At 37.3% G+C, this 17,401-nt stretch overlaps 1 pseudogene; it reads right to left on the reverse strand.

The window, feature by feature from the left end:
* Positions 1–17,401, reverse strand: part of LOC133655824 (myosin-4-like) — a 249,022-nt pseudogene that overhangs the window by 176,444 nt on the left and 55,177 nt on the right.

Raw genomic sequence — 17,401 nt, forward strand, 5'->3', positions numbered from 1 at the left:
AACGAAAAGCTTTACTAAAAAGAGAAGTTTTCAACTGTTTCTTAAAAGTTTCAACACAGTCAAGATCACGAAGGGACTGGTGCAAATTGTTCCAGAGTCTGGGAGCTATAGCCTGGAATGCCAGGTCTTTACGGGTTTTAAAACAAGTTTTCAGGATCTTTAGAAGACCCTGGCCTGAAGACCGGAGGCTGCGCCCTGAAGAGTAGGAGCATAGCAAGTCAGTGATGTACTGAGGGGCCCCCACCATGCAACGCACGGAATGTCAGGACTAAAATTTTAATTTTATTTCAATGCGGAATTTAACTGGAAGCCAATGAAGACTGGATAAAACGGGGGTGATATGGGCTGTTGGTCAAAAGTCTGGCAGCCGCATTTTGTACAGTCTGAAGTCTCTTCAGCGTTGACTTGTTGAAAAGAGTGAAAAGAGAATTGCAATAGTCAATGCAAGACGAAATTAACGCGTGAATGATCTTTTCGAGATCCAATTTTGACAATTTCTCACTTTAGAAATATTTTTGAGATGATTAAAACAGTTTTTGGTCAGTTGACGACAGTGACCCTTTAAAGACATTTCCAAAACCTGATGTTAACAGCCAATTAGCAAGTAGATCAATATTAGTTTTGAGGGGAAAATATAACTGGGAATAACACAATACAGTATATGTAAGTGCATGTATCAGCAGCTAAAATAGTAACATTTTAAACCCATTTTGAAATGGTTCTATTATCATTAACATGCCAAATAATTTATTGCGATATGCATCGTTATCGTAAGAGGCTGCAATAGGGTTGTAGGTATACCGGTATTAGTATAGTACAGCGATACTAATGAATCATTTTTGGTACTATATCGCCTCTGAAACGTACCCCCACCCCGCGCCCGCGTCGCCATCACGTCGTGTCATTGTTGGTTTTACGAGCAGACGAGCATGTTCGGCAGCACACAATCACGGAGTACTTACAAGCAGACACAGTGTGTAGACAGAAAAGGGAGAACGGACGCATTTTGGCTTAAAAACTAACGATAAAGGTGAAGTTATAACACTGAAACGCCCTCAGGAAGAGATGCTTTAATACATGGCTAGCTAGCTAGCGGCTAACGTCCATCCGCCGTCGGCAGTGTTTTAGCTACTTCTGAATCACTAATCCTGGTCTCCATGGCGACAAATAAAGTAAGTTACTTACAAATATCATCCCTGCACGACGAGGAATAGCTAAACATGCTTCACTACACACCGTAGCTCAACGGCATCAAAATGTAAACAAACGCCATGGGTGGATCTACACCTAACATCCCCTGTAATGAAATAAAGTACAGGCACGTATCTAGTCGATACTACTATGATTACGTCAATATTTTTTGGCATCACATCTTCTTTTGTTTTTTAAAAATGTATATTATAATGATATAAACATATAAACATAATATACATTTTTTAAAAACGAAAGAAGATGTCTTGATGCCAAAAAATATCGACGTAATCATAGTAGTGTCGACTAGATACGTGCCTGTACTTGATATCATTACAATACAACTCAGGAAATATGTCCCTGGACACGAGGACTTTGAATATGACCAATGTATGATCCTGTAACTATTTGGTATCGGATTGATACCCAAATGTGTGGTATCATCCAAAACTAATGTAAAGTATCAAACAACACCTACCCCCACCAAGGACTGTTTTCACTGCTGGACTCTAGAAAGAGGTTCCGCAGCCTCCGAAGCAGAACCTCCAGGTTCTGTAACCGCTTCTTCCCTCAGGCCGTAAGACTCTTGAACGCATCATAATTAAATTATCCCCTCAACTCCCCCCAAAATGGATTAACACGCTGGAATAAAAAAGACAATATAACATACATCCATAAACGTGGATGCATATGAAAAAGTGCAATATATTTATCTGTACAGTAACCTCTTTATTTATTTATATATGCACCTTATTGCTTTTTTATTCTGCACTACCATGAGCTGATGTAACGAAATGTCATTCTTATCTGTACTGTAAAGTTCAAATTTGAATGACAATAAAAAGGAAGTCTAAGTCTAACAGAAGAATAAGTGATTATTGCATTTTAACAGAAGTGGAGACAGGACATGTTAAAAGAGAAAGTAAGCAGATATTAACAGTAAATGAACAAGTAGATTAATAATCCATTTTTACAGCTTGTCCTTAATAATGTTGACAAAATAATAGAATGATAAATGACGCAGTAACATATTGTGTCATTTATCATTCTATTATTTTATATTATTTATTTTATGTCAGCAGACTAATTAGGAGCCTTTGTTTGTTTACTTACTACTAAAAGAGAAGTTGTCTTGTATGTTCACTATTTTATTTAAGGACTTAACTGCAATAAGCAAGACATGTTTAATATACCCTAAGTTTTTTTGTTAAAATAAAGCCAATAATGCAATTTTTTTTGTGGTCCCTTTTATTTAGTAAAGTACCGAAAAGTATCGAAATAATTTTAGTACCGGTACCAAAATATTGGTATCGTTACAACACTAGGCTGCAATATATAAATATATACATATACCACAATATAGATTTGAGGCCAAATTACCCATCACTAGTTTTGCAGCACTCCATGTGTGCTGGAGTGTGTCAGTGGATGAGAAGACGACTTCATCAAATGTTTTCACCACTACATGTGTGTATAGATGTACAACTCAAATGTGATTTATGTCCAAGGTTGTACAAATCCATGAGTCACATGTGCAACAAAAGTGACGACATGTTTTACTTCCGCTCACACATCTTACCTCCAACACCTGGACATAACTTGAAGGAAACCATCCTCTCGCTCCATCTTTCTCTCCTTCCCACCATCCTCCAGGCGGAGACTGCACCACCTTGATCATCTCCCCGACATCGAAGCTCAGCCCCTGCTGGTGCTGCTCCGCGCTGAACGGGTACAAACTTTTGCAATATGATCCAGACATCGTCCGCCGAACTTCTGTACTAAGTCGGTCTGTAAAATCCCACCGCTCGTACTGAATAAAAGAATGTACACAAACAACTGTTTCCCTCCCCGAAACTTGAGTAAAGTAGTTGAACAGGTCTATGCCTGCACGCCCCTCGCGGTTCTGCTCCGCCAGTAAAAGGGGCGACTCTGCTCTGCCAACTGTGGAGTCAAGACGCCGAGCAACACCAAACATCCGGAAAATAATTCAAAATAAAAGCTCTTTGTTTTGATTTCGAAAATAGGCCGTGTACTTTACATACATTACCTTTACCAAACATTGGTAAACAATATTTAGTATTCATTCATATGTAGCATATTTATATGTTGATGCTACTACACGTCCGCTTTTCCACGATATAAACAGCGTGCCTGCCCAATCACATTATAATATATATATATATATATATATATATATATATATATATATATATATATATATATATATATATATATATATATATATATATATATATATATATATATATATATATATATATATATATATGTATATATATATAGCTATAATTCACTGAAAGTCACATATTTCATACATATATATATATATATATATATATATATATATATATATATATATATATATATATATATATATATATATATATATACATATATAGCTAGAATTCACTGAAAGTCACGTATTTCATACATATATATATATATATATATATATATATATATATATATATATATATATATATATATATATATATATATATATATATATATATATATATATATACATATATATATATATATATATATATATATATATATACATATATAGCTAGAATTCACTGAAAGTCACGTATTTCATACATATATATATATATATATATATATATATATATATATATATATATATATATATATATATATATATATATATATACATATATATATATATATATATATATATATATATATATATATATATATATATATATATATATATATATATATATATATATATATATATATATATATATATATATATATATATATATATATATATAATACTCGAGTTGGTGAATTCTAGCTGTAAATATACTCCTCCCCTCTTTCCCACGGAAAGCGGACGTGAAAACAGACTCTGTTTTCACGTCCGCTTTCCCACGATATAAACAGCATGCCTGCCCAATCACGCTATAATATATATATATATATATATATATATATATATATATATATATATATATATATATATATATATATATATATATATATATATATAGCTAGAATTCACTGAAAGTCACATATTTCATATATATATATATATATATATATATATATATATATATATATATATATATATATATATATATATATATATATATATATATATATATATATATATATATATATATATATATACATATATAGCTAGAATTCACTGAAAGTCACATATTTCATACATACATACATATATATATATATATATATATATATATATATATATATATATATATATATATATATATATATATATACATATATATATATAAAATACTCGAGTTGGTGAATTCTAGCTGTAAATATACTCCTCCCCTCTTAACCACGCCCCCAACCACGCCCCCCGCCCCCCGCCCCCAACCACATTTATCGACATCTCTAATTAAAATGGTGACATAATTTATTGTACACTGCTAATTATTTGCCACTTGCCAAGATCTAAAATTGTATTTTTAGAAATCTCCCTTGTTTTTAAGAGTGATTTACTTTTTTTAATCACTGACCTGTGATGAGGTGGCGACTTGTCCAGGGTGTACCCCTCCTTCCGAGAGATAGGCTCCAGCAACCCCCCCCCCCCCTCCCCCCCCCCCGACCCCAAAAGGGACAAGCGGTAGGAAATGGATGGATTCTAGTTTTAAAATGTTAAAATTGAGAAAAATATAACTATTCAAAAAAATATATTTTTGTTTTCCCCACATAGAAAATCGTGTTTAAAGATTCTGCAACATCCCGAGGATGCTTAGTTCAATAATTGCAGGTGAAATAATGCTTGTTTTCAGAATAAAATATGTATTTCTATCTTAAGAGTCCTGCTCATTTCTAGATATACAAATCTTAATTTAGGATGTTTTATCAAGTACAATTATCCATCCATGCAGCTAGTTAATTTCAGTAGTTTAGAATATTTTTTTCCTAAAATCTAGTCTTTTTATCTTATATTTTGACAGCTCTTTTTTGCAGTAAATGTACACTAGTGCTATTGTCAAGCTAATCTATTGCACTTTTTTGTCTCCATCCATCCATTTTCTACCGCTTATTCCCTTCGGGGTCGCGGGGGGCGCTGGAGCCTATCTCAGCTACAATCGGGCGGGAGGCGGGGTACACCCTGGACAAGTCGCCACCTCATCACAGGGCCAACACAGATAGACAAACAATATTCACACTCACATTCACACACTAGGGCCAATTTAGTGTTGCCAATCAACCTATCCCCAGGTGCATGTCTTTGGAGGTGCTCGTGCTTGACAAATGTAGTTTTAACTACTTTAATAAGGCCACAAGGGGGCACAATTTACCAGCACTGAGGAAGAAAAGTAGCATTCAAAGTTGTTTACTACATGAGATTGTAATCCAGTTGTTGTATTACACGTTTTTCAAATATATATTTTTTAAAATAGGTTACAGCAGAGGTTTATCGCTAAGACACTTATAAATAAATATAATTAAATAATGTTTATGTCCTAAAAAAAAGGACAAAAATGGTCATGGTCTGGATTTACAGTACGGCCTTTCGACAGGATGGTGTGTTTAAGTCTGTGGTTTTGTATATCTTGGGGTTATATAGCATTTAGCCTGATAGCCTAAAAGCAAAATGTTTTGTCTCATAAAACCAAAAAAACATATTCAATATCCAAGCGAGATTTCATGTGAGGTCTTTTCAACAGTGGCTTTCTCCTTTGACTAGTATAGAACCATATGTAACAATTGTTGCATGTACTACAGTAGAGCAGGGATTCTTGGGGGCGGGGGGGACTAGTATGTCACTGTACATAGCAAAAGTTGAAATTGCCCCAAAACACATCTTAATATTTTCAACATTCTCTTGCCATCTGGTGGCTGAAGTGGATAGTACACCTCTCAATTTGTCACGTTTCATGTGTCATGTGTAAACCGTGACGAATTGGGCCATATGAATCCCCTTTCTACTGTACATCTCTCCCTTCTGGGCTACAGAAGCTTTTTGTCTTTGGTGGCCTCTCTTTGCCACCTTCCTTCCAATCTGCCCAGTCCCTGAGTTTGCGAGGCAGGCCAGGTCCCCCCATTTATCAAATATGGATTTACCTGGATGCATATTGGGTTGGAAATCTTCTGGTCGCCGACTCCTTTCCTAAACTTTTTAATTACATCTTCTCAGAGTTCCTTGGACTGTTCTTTTGTCCAACTCTTTTTGATTGCAGCCGTACTACTAATGAACCCGAGACTGGACCTCCCAGACACAGGTGTATTTATCCCTCGCCACATCACGCTTTAATTATCACATCCATTCATCCATCCATTTTCTACCGCTTGTCCCTTTACATATTTTGGCCTAAATTATACAGTGCATCCGGAAATTATTCACAGTGCTTCAATTTATCCACATTTTGTTATGTTATAGCCCTTTTCTCAAAGGAAATACATTCATGTTTGTCCTCAAAATTCTACACACAATACCTCATAATGACAATGTGAAAAAAAAAAAAAAAAATTAAAAATTAAAAACTAAGACCAGCTCAATGGCCTTGTGGTTAGAGTGTCTGCCCTGAGACTGGAAGGTCGTGAGTTCAAGCCCTGGCCGAGTCATACCAAAGACTATAAAAATGGGACCCATTGCCTCCCTGCTTGGCACTCAGCATCAAGGGTTGGAATTGGGGGTTAAATAACCAAATTATTTCCGACCGCAGCCACCGCTGCTGCTCACTGCTCCCCTCATCTCCCAGGGGGTGAATATGGGGATGGGTTAAATGCAGAGGACAAATTTCACAACACCCAGTGTGTGTGTGTGACGATCGTTGGGACTTTAACTTTAACTTTAACATCGCATGTACATAAGTATTCACAGCCTTTGCCATGAAGCTCAAAAGTGAGATCAGGTGCATTCTGTTTCAACTGATCATCCTTGAGATGTTCCAGCAGTTTAATTGGAGTCCATCGGTGGTAAATTCAGTTGTTTGGACATGATTTGGAAAGGCACACACCTAAGGTCCCACACTTGACAGTGCATGACAGAGCACAAACCAAGAGCGAAGTCAAAGGAATTGTCTGTGAACCGCTGAGGAACAAAACTGGGGAAGGGTACAAAAAAATATCTGCTTTCTGGAAGGTCCCATTGAGCACTGTGGCCTCCATCATGTCACTATAACTAAGGATGCACACATAAGGTGTGGAGAAACAGAAATGGCACAGAAAAGGTGTGGAGAGGTAAGTTTTAAAGCACCTCTTCCTGAGGGCATTTCAGGGATATAGCTTCACCTTTATCGTTAGTTTTTAAGCCAAAATGCGTCCGTTCTCCCTTTTCCAGAGGTGGGACCAAGTCATTGCTTTGCAAGTCACAAGTAAGTCTCAAGTCTTTGCCCTCAAGTCTCGAGTCAAGTCCCGAGTCAAGACAGGCAAGTCCAGAGTCAAGTCCAAAGTCAAGACTGGAAAGTCTCAAGTCGAGTCCCAAGTCCTGCATTTTGAGTTTCGAGTCCTTTCAAGTCCTTTTAACCACAGACTAATATATTTACACAGATTGTGTATGCTTTTAAAACGCTGTATTTATTTATTAAAACAAGTGCATTTGAAATTGCAGGAAAAAAAATAGTGCTGACATTGCAATTCATAAAAGCACTATTAACAGTAATTTTAATAGTTTAAACAATTTTAAACATTTAACTCATTCCTTTACAGAATAAACACATTTGCAAAAACAAACATTAACATACTATTGGTTGTATTTTATGAAAATAATATTACCACAGAGTTGAGAAGGAGCAAAGATCTTCAATATTTGTATGTGAAAATCACAAATAAATCTTCTGGGGGAGGATGACCTCCCTACAGGGGTTTGGTTTACAAACTTTCAGCCCCACCTAAAACAAAATTCACCAGCCGCCACTGATTATGATGCATTCTCATTTTAGGCAAAATATAAGACAATACTTTCTTAACAGTATAATTGTAACCAGGAATAAGTCTTCAAGTAACAATATTCAAATACTAACATTGTTGGGTAAAACAGCATTTGGTTTTATTCTGAATCCAGTGAAACAGATTGGTGGTTTTAGCTGATATAAAGACTTTCAGGTGTTTATATCTGTTTAAGTATTTGGCAGACGCTTTTATCCAAAGCGACATACATAAAAAATACATACATAACAATCACTGTAAACATGATCATTTAAGGGAAGAATGTAATACAAAATATCAATACAAAGTGTCAAGACAGAATAAACTCTCTGCTGCTGCAGCAACAGAGATACAGTCTATAGGTCCCTAAGATATATAGATAATGTATTCATACATTGTTTATGTAGGATATACGCATGTATATATAACGTAATCATATTGTTTCTTCAATTTAAAAATAGCTTACCGTTTTTTCCCCCTTCTCTGGGATTATATTCCCAGTTTTGATCTCGGACGTCTGGTCACTTATAGCGTATAAGAATATTACATTACTGTTAAGCAAACTATGAATAATAAAACTTGCCAAAACATGTGTCCGTTATCATAGCTACACGTATGACAAAAAAGCGCGTGAAAATCAGTGGTATTCAGTGAGGTAAAATGAATTAAATGCGCTGACAGTTCATTGCTCCTGACAAATGAATTGCACTGAGTGGAGCGGATCACCACTCCAAGATGGCGGCCCCGCGTCTCGTCTGCGCCAGTAGGCAGTAGCGCTCGATGCTGCGTCTACTTATAAGATGTCTATGGTTATGACGTTAGCAGTGAGTTTACAGCCTCACTGATTTAACTACACAGCAAATAAAAGTCATGTTACTTAGCCAATAAACGTTATCTTACATTCAAAACTTACCCTTCTTTGGGCAACTTCAAATGTCGAACGAAGTTGGAAGTTGTTGCGTCTCCGTCTGTAATATTCGAACTGCGTGATTTGCATACGCAATTCGTTTTTTGTTGACAAGTCGTAGTTTTTATACCCGAACGAAACCAACTTTGGCATAATTGTTTCGCACTGCCGCATTGTTTGACAACTCTTGTTCGGTGGTTGTCCTGCAATTTGATTGGATGAGAGCTGTGTGATGAAAACAACGTATAGCTAATTTGATTGGCTGTTGTACTGAGAGCACACCAGCTGACAAGCAGCACACACGCTGATAGACAGACACGTACAAAATGAAAGATACGGAGCGCTCCCAAATAACTTTTTAAGCTTTGGGTTTTGGGGAAAGTAGCAAGTCATGTCAAGTCAAAAGGCTCAAGTCCAAGTGAAGTCACAAGTCATTGATGTTAAAGTCTAAGTCGAGTTGCAAGTCTCTTTACATTTTGTCAAGTCGAGTCTAAAGTCATCAAATTCATGACTCGAGTCTGACTCGAGTCCAAGTCATGTGACTCGAGTCCACACCTCTGCCCTTTTCTGTCTACACACTGTGTCTGCATGTATGTACTCTGTGATTGTGCGCTGCCGAACATGCTCCTCTGCTCGTAAAACCAGCAATGTCACGACGTGACGACGACGCGCCATCATGCCTATAAAAAAAAAATACAGCGAACCGGTACTTTTCAAAGGGAGTATAGTACAGTTTTTGATTCATTAGTACCGCGATACTATACTAGTACCGGTATACCATACAACCCTAATGTATACAAACACGTATTTTACATCATATATATTTTAATAGTCGCCATCAATTAATAAAAATCTGTTTTTTGCTTTTGATGTAAAAGGTTTTTTTTTCGTCACATTTTTGTACCCCCCCAAAAAAAATAATTGATTGATTTTATTTATGAAGGCAAAAAAAAAATGTAAAGAAACAACTGAGAGGGTTGAAGAAAGACCTGAACTCAGGTAAACAATTATAAGGGAGCTTGAAAACATATAATATTTGACATTAGATCGGGGTGCCCAATCCAATCCAAACCCACGGTTTGCTTTTTTTTATTAGCCCAAGGTACATTGTAGAAATAAAATGCCTTTTAAAAAAACTTTAAAAATAAAAAAAAAGGAAGAAGCTGAAAGTTGACACATTGTAATATATTGTATGTCTTTAAAGCATTTTTATTATATATATATATATATATATATATATATATATATATATATATATATATATATATATATATATATATATATATATATATATATATATATATATATATATATATATATATATCTGCAGTGTTAGGTGACCCCTTGCATCGTTGGATTTTTCAGTATGCAGCTCTCATATGAAAAAGTTTGGAGATTATGTAATATTAACTGTATGTATTAATTTACAATAGGAAGGGAATTCATATGGTCCCATTCGTTGCGAATTGCCTGACACATGAAACATGATGATTATGGGGGGTGCACTATCCACTTTAGCTGCCAGAGGGCAGTAGAGTGTTGAATATTTTAAAATGTCTTTTCCAATTCCAACTTGACCACAGTGTCAGTTGCTATGTAGAGTGGCACTTTCCACCATTTTTAGCAAACTGCATTGTAAAATGATTAGGCCCCCTCTTCCTCTCAGGAATGGGGCCATATGAATCTTTTCCCCTTGTTGTATATTTTTACATGGCCATCAACCTTTGCTTTTTGTTTTAAGACATTTCCCCACTGATCTTGTCAAGTAGAAGATCTTGCTATGGAGCAGATGCAGCAAATTCTGCTATAGACTTAATGGCAAAATTCCTGAAAATGCAATACTAAGAGAAAACTGAGCTACATGGGTATAGAACTTGCTCACACGATACGCTTACAGCAAGTAGGCTTTTGCTCATTCATGGAATCATGAATTCCACCTACCAGACGTATTGCCTGTAGCAATGCGCGCATAACTGGGCTACTTGCAAATTAATACAGTAATGCCTCTGGGGTACAAAATCTCTGCTAGACCTAAAACCATACCACACTAACCTCAACCAATGAACTGTGAAAGCAAAAATATTAAGACTACAAGAAAATAAAAGAGGGATTTCTAATCATTGCTGTTGGAATTCTTAATAATATTGATACTGTTGTTGATATTATTCATTTTTGTTTGACTACTTTTGGCTTGTTTTGTGTCATGTTTGTGTGTCTTCTCAATTGCTCTGTTGATTGCTATTCTGAATGTTGCTGGGCCGGGTTTGGTTTTGGAATTGGAATTGTATTATTATGGTATTATTGTGTATTATTTTGTTGGACTGATTAAAAGAAAGAAAAAAAAGGAAAAAGGGGGTAAAAGGAAATAATAAAAAATAATATAAAAATACAAGAGTAGTTTAAACAAAACCTACTCGTAGGCTTTGTTCACACTTCAGGTCTTTTTTTTTTGCCCATTTGTGACCTGTATCGGATATTTTCATGCTAACGTGAACAGTACAATTCCACATTTTTCAAATCCAACCCAGACCTCTTTAGAATGTGGATATAAATCAGATATATGTATCCGATTGCGACTGCAGTCTGAACGATCGTGTCGCGCCTATTCGACTAATACGATATTGAAAAGCCATACGCGTCATAAGTATTCGCCAAAATAGACGGTTGCAAAACAAATAGGGCAGAAAACAGACAAATATTAAAATTTTTAGGAAGTCCTGTCAATGTCCCACCAGTGTTAATTTCTACAGCAGTTTTTAATTTTGTTTTAGTCACAGTCATTTGACGAAAATGTATTTTAGTTTTAGTCATATTTAGGGATGATACTCGAAACCGGTTTTCCCGGTTGTTCGATAAGAAAAGAACCGAGTCCTCGGACTCGAATCCCTTTTTGAGAACCGGTACCCGTTATTGAGACCACTATGGTAAAGAAAAAGAGTTGCTTCTTTATTCGAATCCCTGGGACCAATCCCGTCCCGACCAGAAATGTCCCGGGAGACATCACAAGAAATGACCGCAGCACATACATACATACATATATGACATCTCCCTTTTTTAACTTTTGTTTTTCTTTCCTTGTACACAAAACAAAATCACACTGTATATGTGTTGTCTGTCTAATTATAAATAATGCAGACGAGGCGTGTTGGCTGAGTTCTTGACTTTCACAGCGTGCTCATAACCTCAGTCTTAGCCGCCGGGTGGTGACATAAAACAACACTTTTCGGGGCTACCGCGCATGCTCGTCACTCCCGTTGCATGCTGGGTAGTGTAGTTGTTATATTCCTAGCTCATAACATCACATCTTTCCCCCTGTAAAGAAATAATGTTATCTCAATAAAGTGTATTTCTTTTTTTAGCCTTAACTTTTAATTTTTTAGCATTGTAACCACATTTGCAAACAACTTTTCTCTTCATAGAATTTTCTTTCAATAAAGAAATAAAGTGCAAAAATGTCAAAGCATCATAACAAACAGTTATGTCAAATAGCAACAGAAGTGCACTTTTTGGAGAGCTGCATTATTTTCAGTTTTGTGCCCAAGGGACTGATTTTATGTAACACTATATTATTATTTATACACCTATAGTGATCACAGAGACATGTTGTTTTTGTGTTACTGTATATATTTGTTTTTCTTAAAAATCCCACTTAATATACTTTGGGTAACAACAGTCAATATTTATTTATTTATTAGATTTTATTTTTTTCTTATATAATAAAAGTGAGCTTTTGTTAAACCAAATATTGTGTGGTTTTTTCCATATACAACAACCTATCTGGACTCAATAAGAGAATCGATAAGGAATCGGTTCGATAAGAGGATTCGATAAGAGGCTCAAACTCGATAATTTCTTATCAAACATCATCCCTAGTCATATTTTAGTCATCTAAACTAATTTAGTTTTAGTCGATAAATTCCTCAACATTTTAGTACATTTTCAGTAAATTTTGTCGACTAAAAATATAAAGTATAACTGAAAATGTCTTGAAACCGATTTTATTAGGGTTATTGCAGACCATCTCAAAAAAGACCTGCACTCTATGAATAAGTACATTTTACACTAACTTTACTGTGTTATTATTTTAGCTGAAATTAAGCATTGTTTTCAAATGTTGAATAATACATGACTAAAATGGTCTTATGAAGAAAGTAGTTTTACCTATATTTTGGATAACGACACTGAGTGTGCACAATGGGCGCCTTGGCCAATATCCCGTCTAAATATACCAACTAGTCTTATAAATCTAGGATGTATATACTGTATATCTCACATACATGTCCTCCTTTGTGTGTTGTCTAGTTGTGAACAGTGTGCCAAGGACATTGATTATAGTGCACTGTACAAATATCTTGCTTATTAAATTGACAGACAAGCTCGCCCATAGTGTACAACGAAAGTAGTGGTAGAGTAAGCAGTCTTGCTCTTGCTCTACTGTCTTTAATAATAACAATAATTCAGTACAGTATGAATCATTCGTAAAAATTAGCTTCGGCCTACTTACTCTTGCGTAGATGTCCTGATGATTAGCCTCCAGATGGCGCTTCAAGTTGGTTGTATTTTTACCGGAGAAAATGAGCCACAGGGTTTACAACGTGAAACTTTGTCTACCGTTGCAAAGGTGAAGTGCGTCCGTATGTCTTCTCTTTCTTCCAGGTGAAGAAGACATATTGTAATGATGTGTGTAACAATACAGTAGGGCTGTAACGATATGAGAATTTCATATCACGGTTACTGTGACCAAAATGATCACAGTTATTGTTGCATGTACTTTTATTGTTGTACTGTAAATATTAGTTTGTACTGCAGCACTTTACGATTTATTTAAATGAAAAGGGCGTAATAAATAAAGTCTATTATAATTATGATTTACTTCTGGCGTGCCTCCGTGTCTTTTCCTCTGAGGAGAGATCGATCATCATAATTCCGTGTTAAAGGTCTACTGAAATGAATGTTTTTAATTTAAACGGGGATAGCAGATCCATTCTATGTGTAATACTTGATCATTTCGCGATATTGCCATATTTTTGCTGAACATCGATGATAAAGTTCGCAACTTTTGGTCGCTGATAAAAAAAAGCCTTGCCTATACCGGAAGTAGCGTGACGTCAGAGGAGGAAGGGCTGCTCACATTTCCCTATTGTTTACAATGCAGCGAGAGTGATTCGGACCGAGAAAGCGACGATTACCCCATTAATTTGAGCGAGGATGAAAGATTTGTGGATGAGGAACGTTAGAGTGAAGGACTAGAGTGCAGTGCAGGACGTATCTTTTTTCGCTCTGACCGTAACTTAGGTACAAGGGTTCATTGGATTCCACACTTTCTCCTTTTTCTAATGTGGATCACGGATTTGTATTTTAAACCACCTCGGATACTATATCCTCTTGAAAATGAGAGTCGAGAACGCGAAATGGATATTGACAGTGACTTTTATCTCCACAACAATACATCTGTGAAGCACTTTAGCTACGGAGCTAACGTGACAGCATCGGGCTTAACTGCATATAGAAACAAAACAAATAAGCCCCTGACTGGAAGGATAGACAGAAGATCAACAATACTACCAAACTCTGGACATGTAACTACACGGTTAATGCTTTCCAGCTTGGCGAAGCTTAGCAATGCTGTTGCTAACGACGCCATTGAAGCTAACTTAGCTACGGAACCTCGACAGAGCTATGCTAAAAACATTAGCTCTGCACCTACGCCAGCTCTCATCTGCTCATCACGACCCGTGCTCACCTGCGTTCCTGCGTTCCTGTGTTCCTGCGTTCCTGCGTTCCAGCGATCGACGGTACGACGAAAGACTTCACCCGATCACCGACCCGGAGACGGAGGAAGTCAAGGTGAGGTCGGCGGCTAGCGCGTCTGCTATCCATCTCAAAGTCCTCCTGGTTGTGTTGCTGTAGTCCGCCGCTAATAAACCGATCCCACCTACAACTTTCTTCTTTGCAGTCTCCATTTTTCATTAAACAAATTGCAAAAGATTCACCAACACAGATGTCCAGAATACTGTGGAATTTTGAGATGAAAACAGAGCTTTTTGTATTGGATTCAATGGGCTCCGAATACTTCAGTTTCAACTATTGACGTCACGCGCATACGTCATCCTACATAGACGTTTTCAACCTGAAGTTTAGCGGGAAATTTAAAATTGCACTTTATAAGTTAACCCGGCCGTATTGGCATGTGTTGCAATGTTAAGATTTCATCGTTGATATATAAACTATCAAACTGCGTGGTCGGTAGTAGTGGGTTTCAGTAGGCCTTTAAGAGAGCACAACTTATAGGGTTAATGTACACAATTCAATATCTTAGTTGTGCAGACAGTAATGTGTTTATAGAAGTTTAGATTGGGGTATGTTGCTTTTAACGGGGAAAGACATATGTCTCTTGTTTTCATGCTAGCATTTAAGCTGGCGAGACGGCACCAGTCAGTCCGTGAGTTTATGGGGACAGCGTGGCGCTGTTGGGAGAGTGGCCGTGCCAGCAACCTGAGGGTTCCTGGTTCAATCCCCACCTTCTACCAACCTTGTCACATCCGTTGTGTCCTTGAGTAAGACACTTCACCCTTGCTCCTGATGGGTTGTGGTTAGGGCCTTGCATGGCAGCTCCCGCCATCAATGTGTGTGTGAATGGGTGAATGTGGAAATAGTGTCAAAGCACTTTGAGTACCTTGAAGGTAGAAAAGCGCTATACAAGTATAACCCATTTATCAAAGTGCAATCATCAATCTCAGTTTTTTGTTCAGTTTAATTCTAAAGGGGTATACTAACCGTCAAGAGTTTTGTCGCGGTGATCATTAATACCGTTTATTGTTACATCCCTACAATATAGTCTTGTTTCCCCAGTGTCTTAGTAGTTTTTGTTCTGATTGGATCCCTGTGATGTAGTATCCACCCTGCGCCTGCATGCTCCTGTGATTGGATAGATTCCTAACTTGTTCCACTCGCCGAAAGACTAAATTAAATCCATCCATTTTCTACCGCTTGTCCCTTTTGGGGTCGTGGGGGTGCTGGAGTCTATCCCAGCCGCACATGGGCGGAAGGCAGGGTACACCCTGGACAAGTCGCCACCTCATCACAGGGCCAACACAGATAGACAACGTTCACACTCACATTCATACACTAGGGCCAATTTAGTGTTGCCAATCAACCTATCCCCAGGTGCATGTCTTTGGAGGTGGGAGGAAGACGGAGTACCCGGAGGGAACCCAGGCAGTCACGGGGAGAACATGCAAACTCCACGCAGAAAGATCTCGAGCCCAGGATCGAACCCAGGACCTTTGTATTGTGAGGCCCACGTACTAACCCCTGTTCCACGGTGCTGCCCGACGAAATTAAATATGATTGGATATCGTCTCCGTCAATTTTTTTCGGCTCGTTTTTATACGTCGACTAAATTGTCAATTCCGTCATTGTTTTCGTCAATGTGCATTTCTTGTGATTCGTTATCGTCCTATTTTAGTCAGGGGAAAATAGGTCGTTAACGATAACTAAGACAAACATTTTTAGTCAACCAAATGAACACACTCCTGTCTCCGACTGCTCAACCACGTCTTTGGAGCAGGCGGGTGAGCAAATGTCCCACAAACTGCGAGGGGCCAAAATTCTTGTCCTCTTTTTTCTTAATCTTATAATAATAATAATAATAATAATAATAATAATTTAAAAAATGATTTCTCGCAGAAAATGTTGACATTGTTTGCACAAAATCCTTGAAATCATCACAAATGCGCCAGGGCTGAGACCTACTAGCATTGGCGCCATTTTTACTTCCTTAAAAACTGCAGCACATGTGACGTCATGATGTCATGTCTGCATGCGGGTCAGATTGCGTTCACATTAGACATCACATTTTTTTTGTAATTTGAACGACTCCATATAAAGATCAGCTTTGACAAAACAATTTTGAATTGGACATCCTATCCTGCAGTGTGAACATAGCCTGACACCAGACAGTGACCACACCACATTACCCCCTCCTGATGGGTTGGAAGGTATTAAGTACTGCCCTTTCTTCACACCTCCAGGTGTAGTCATATACTCCCCCCTCACAGCGTGTTCGGTTCCTATTCGATGTCCTTCCCCTCCAGTTCAAGTTTGACAAAGTCTTTCAAAAACATTTCAAGCACCTAGTGTATGTTAACAAATGCACACACGTATGTACAGTAGGGAAGGAATCCATAGGGCCCCATTCCGAGGTGGTGAGAGGAAAAGAGGGGTTAATCATTTTGCAGTGCAGTCTGCTGAAAATGATGGACAGTACCACCTACCTACTAAGTGGCCTAGTGGTTAGAGTGTCCGCCCTGAGATCGGTAGGTTGTGAGTTCAAACCCCGGCCGAGTCATACCAAAGACTATAAAAATGGGACCCATTACCTCCCTGCTTGGCACTCAGCAT

Source organism: Entelurus aequoreus, linkage group LG08, assembly GCF_033978785.1.
Source record: "Entelurus aequoreus isolate RoL-2023_Sb linkage group LG08, RoL_Eaeq_v1.1, whole genome shotgun sequence".
Classification (NCBI taxonomy): domain Eukaryota; kingdom Metazoa; phylum Chordata; class Actinopteri; order Syngnathiformes; family Syngnathidae; genus Entelurus; species Entelurus aequoreus.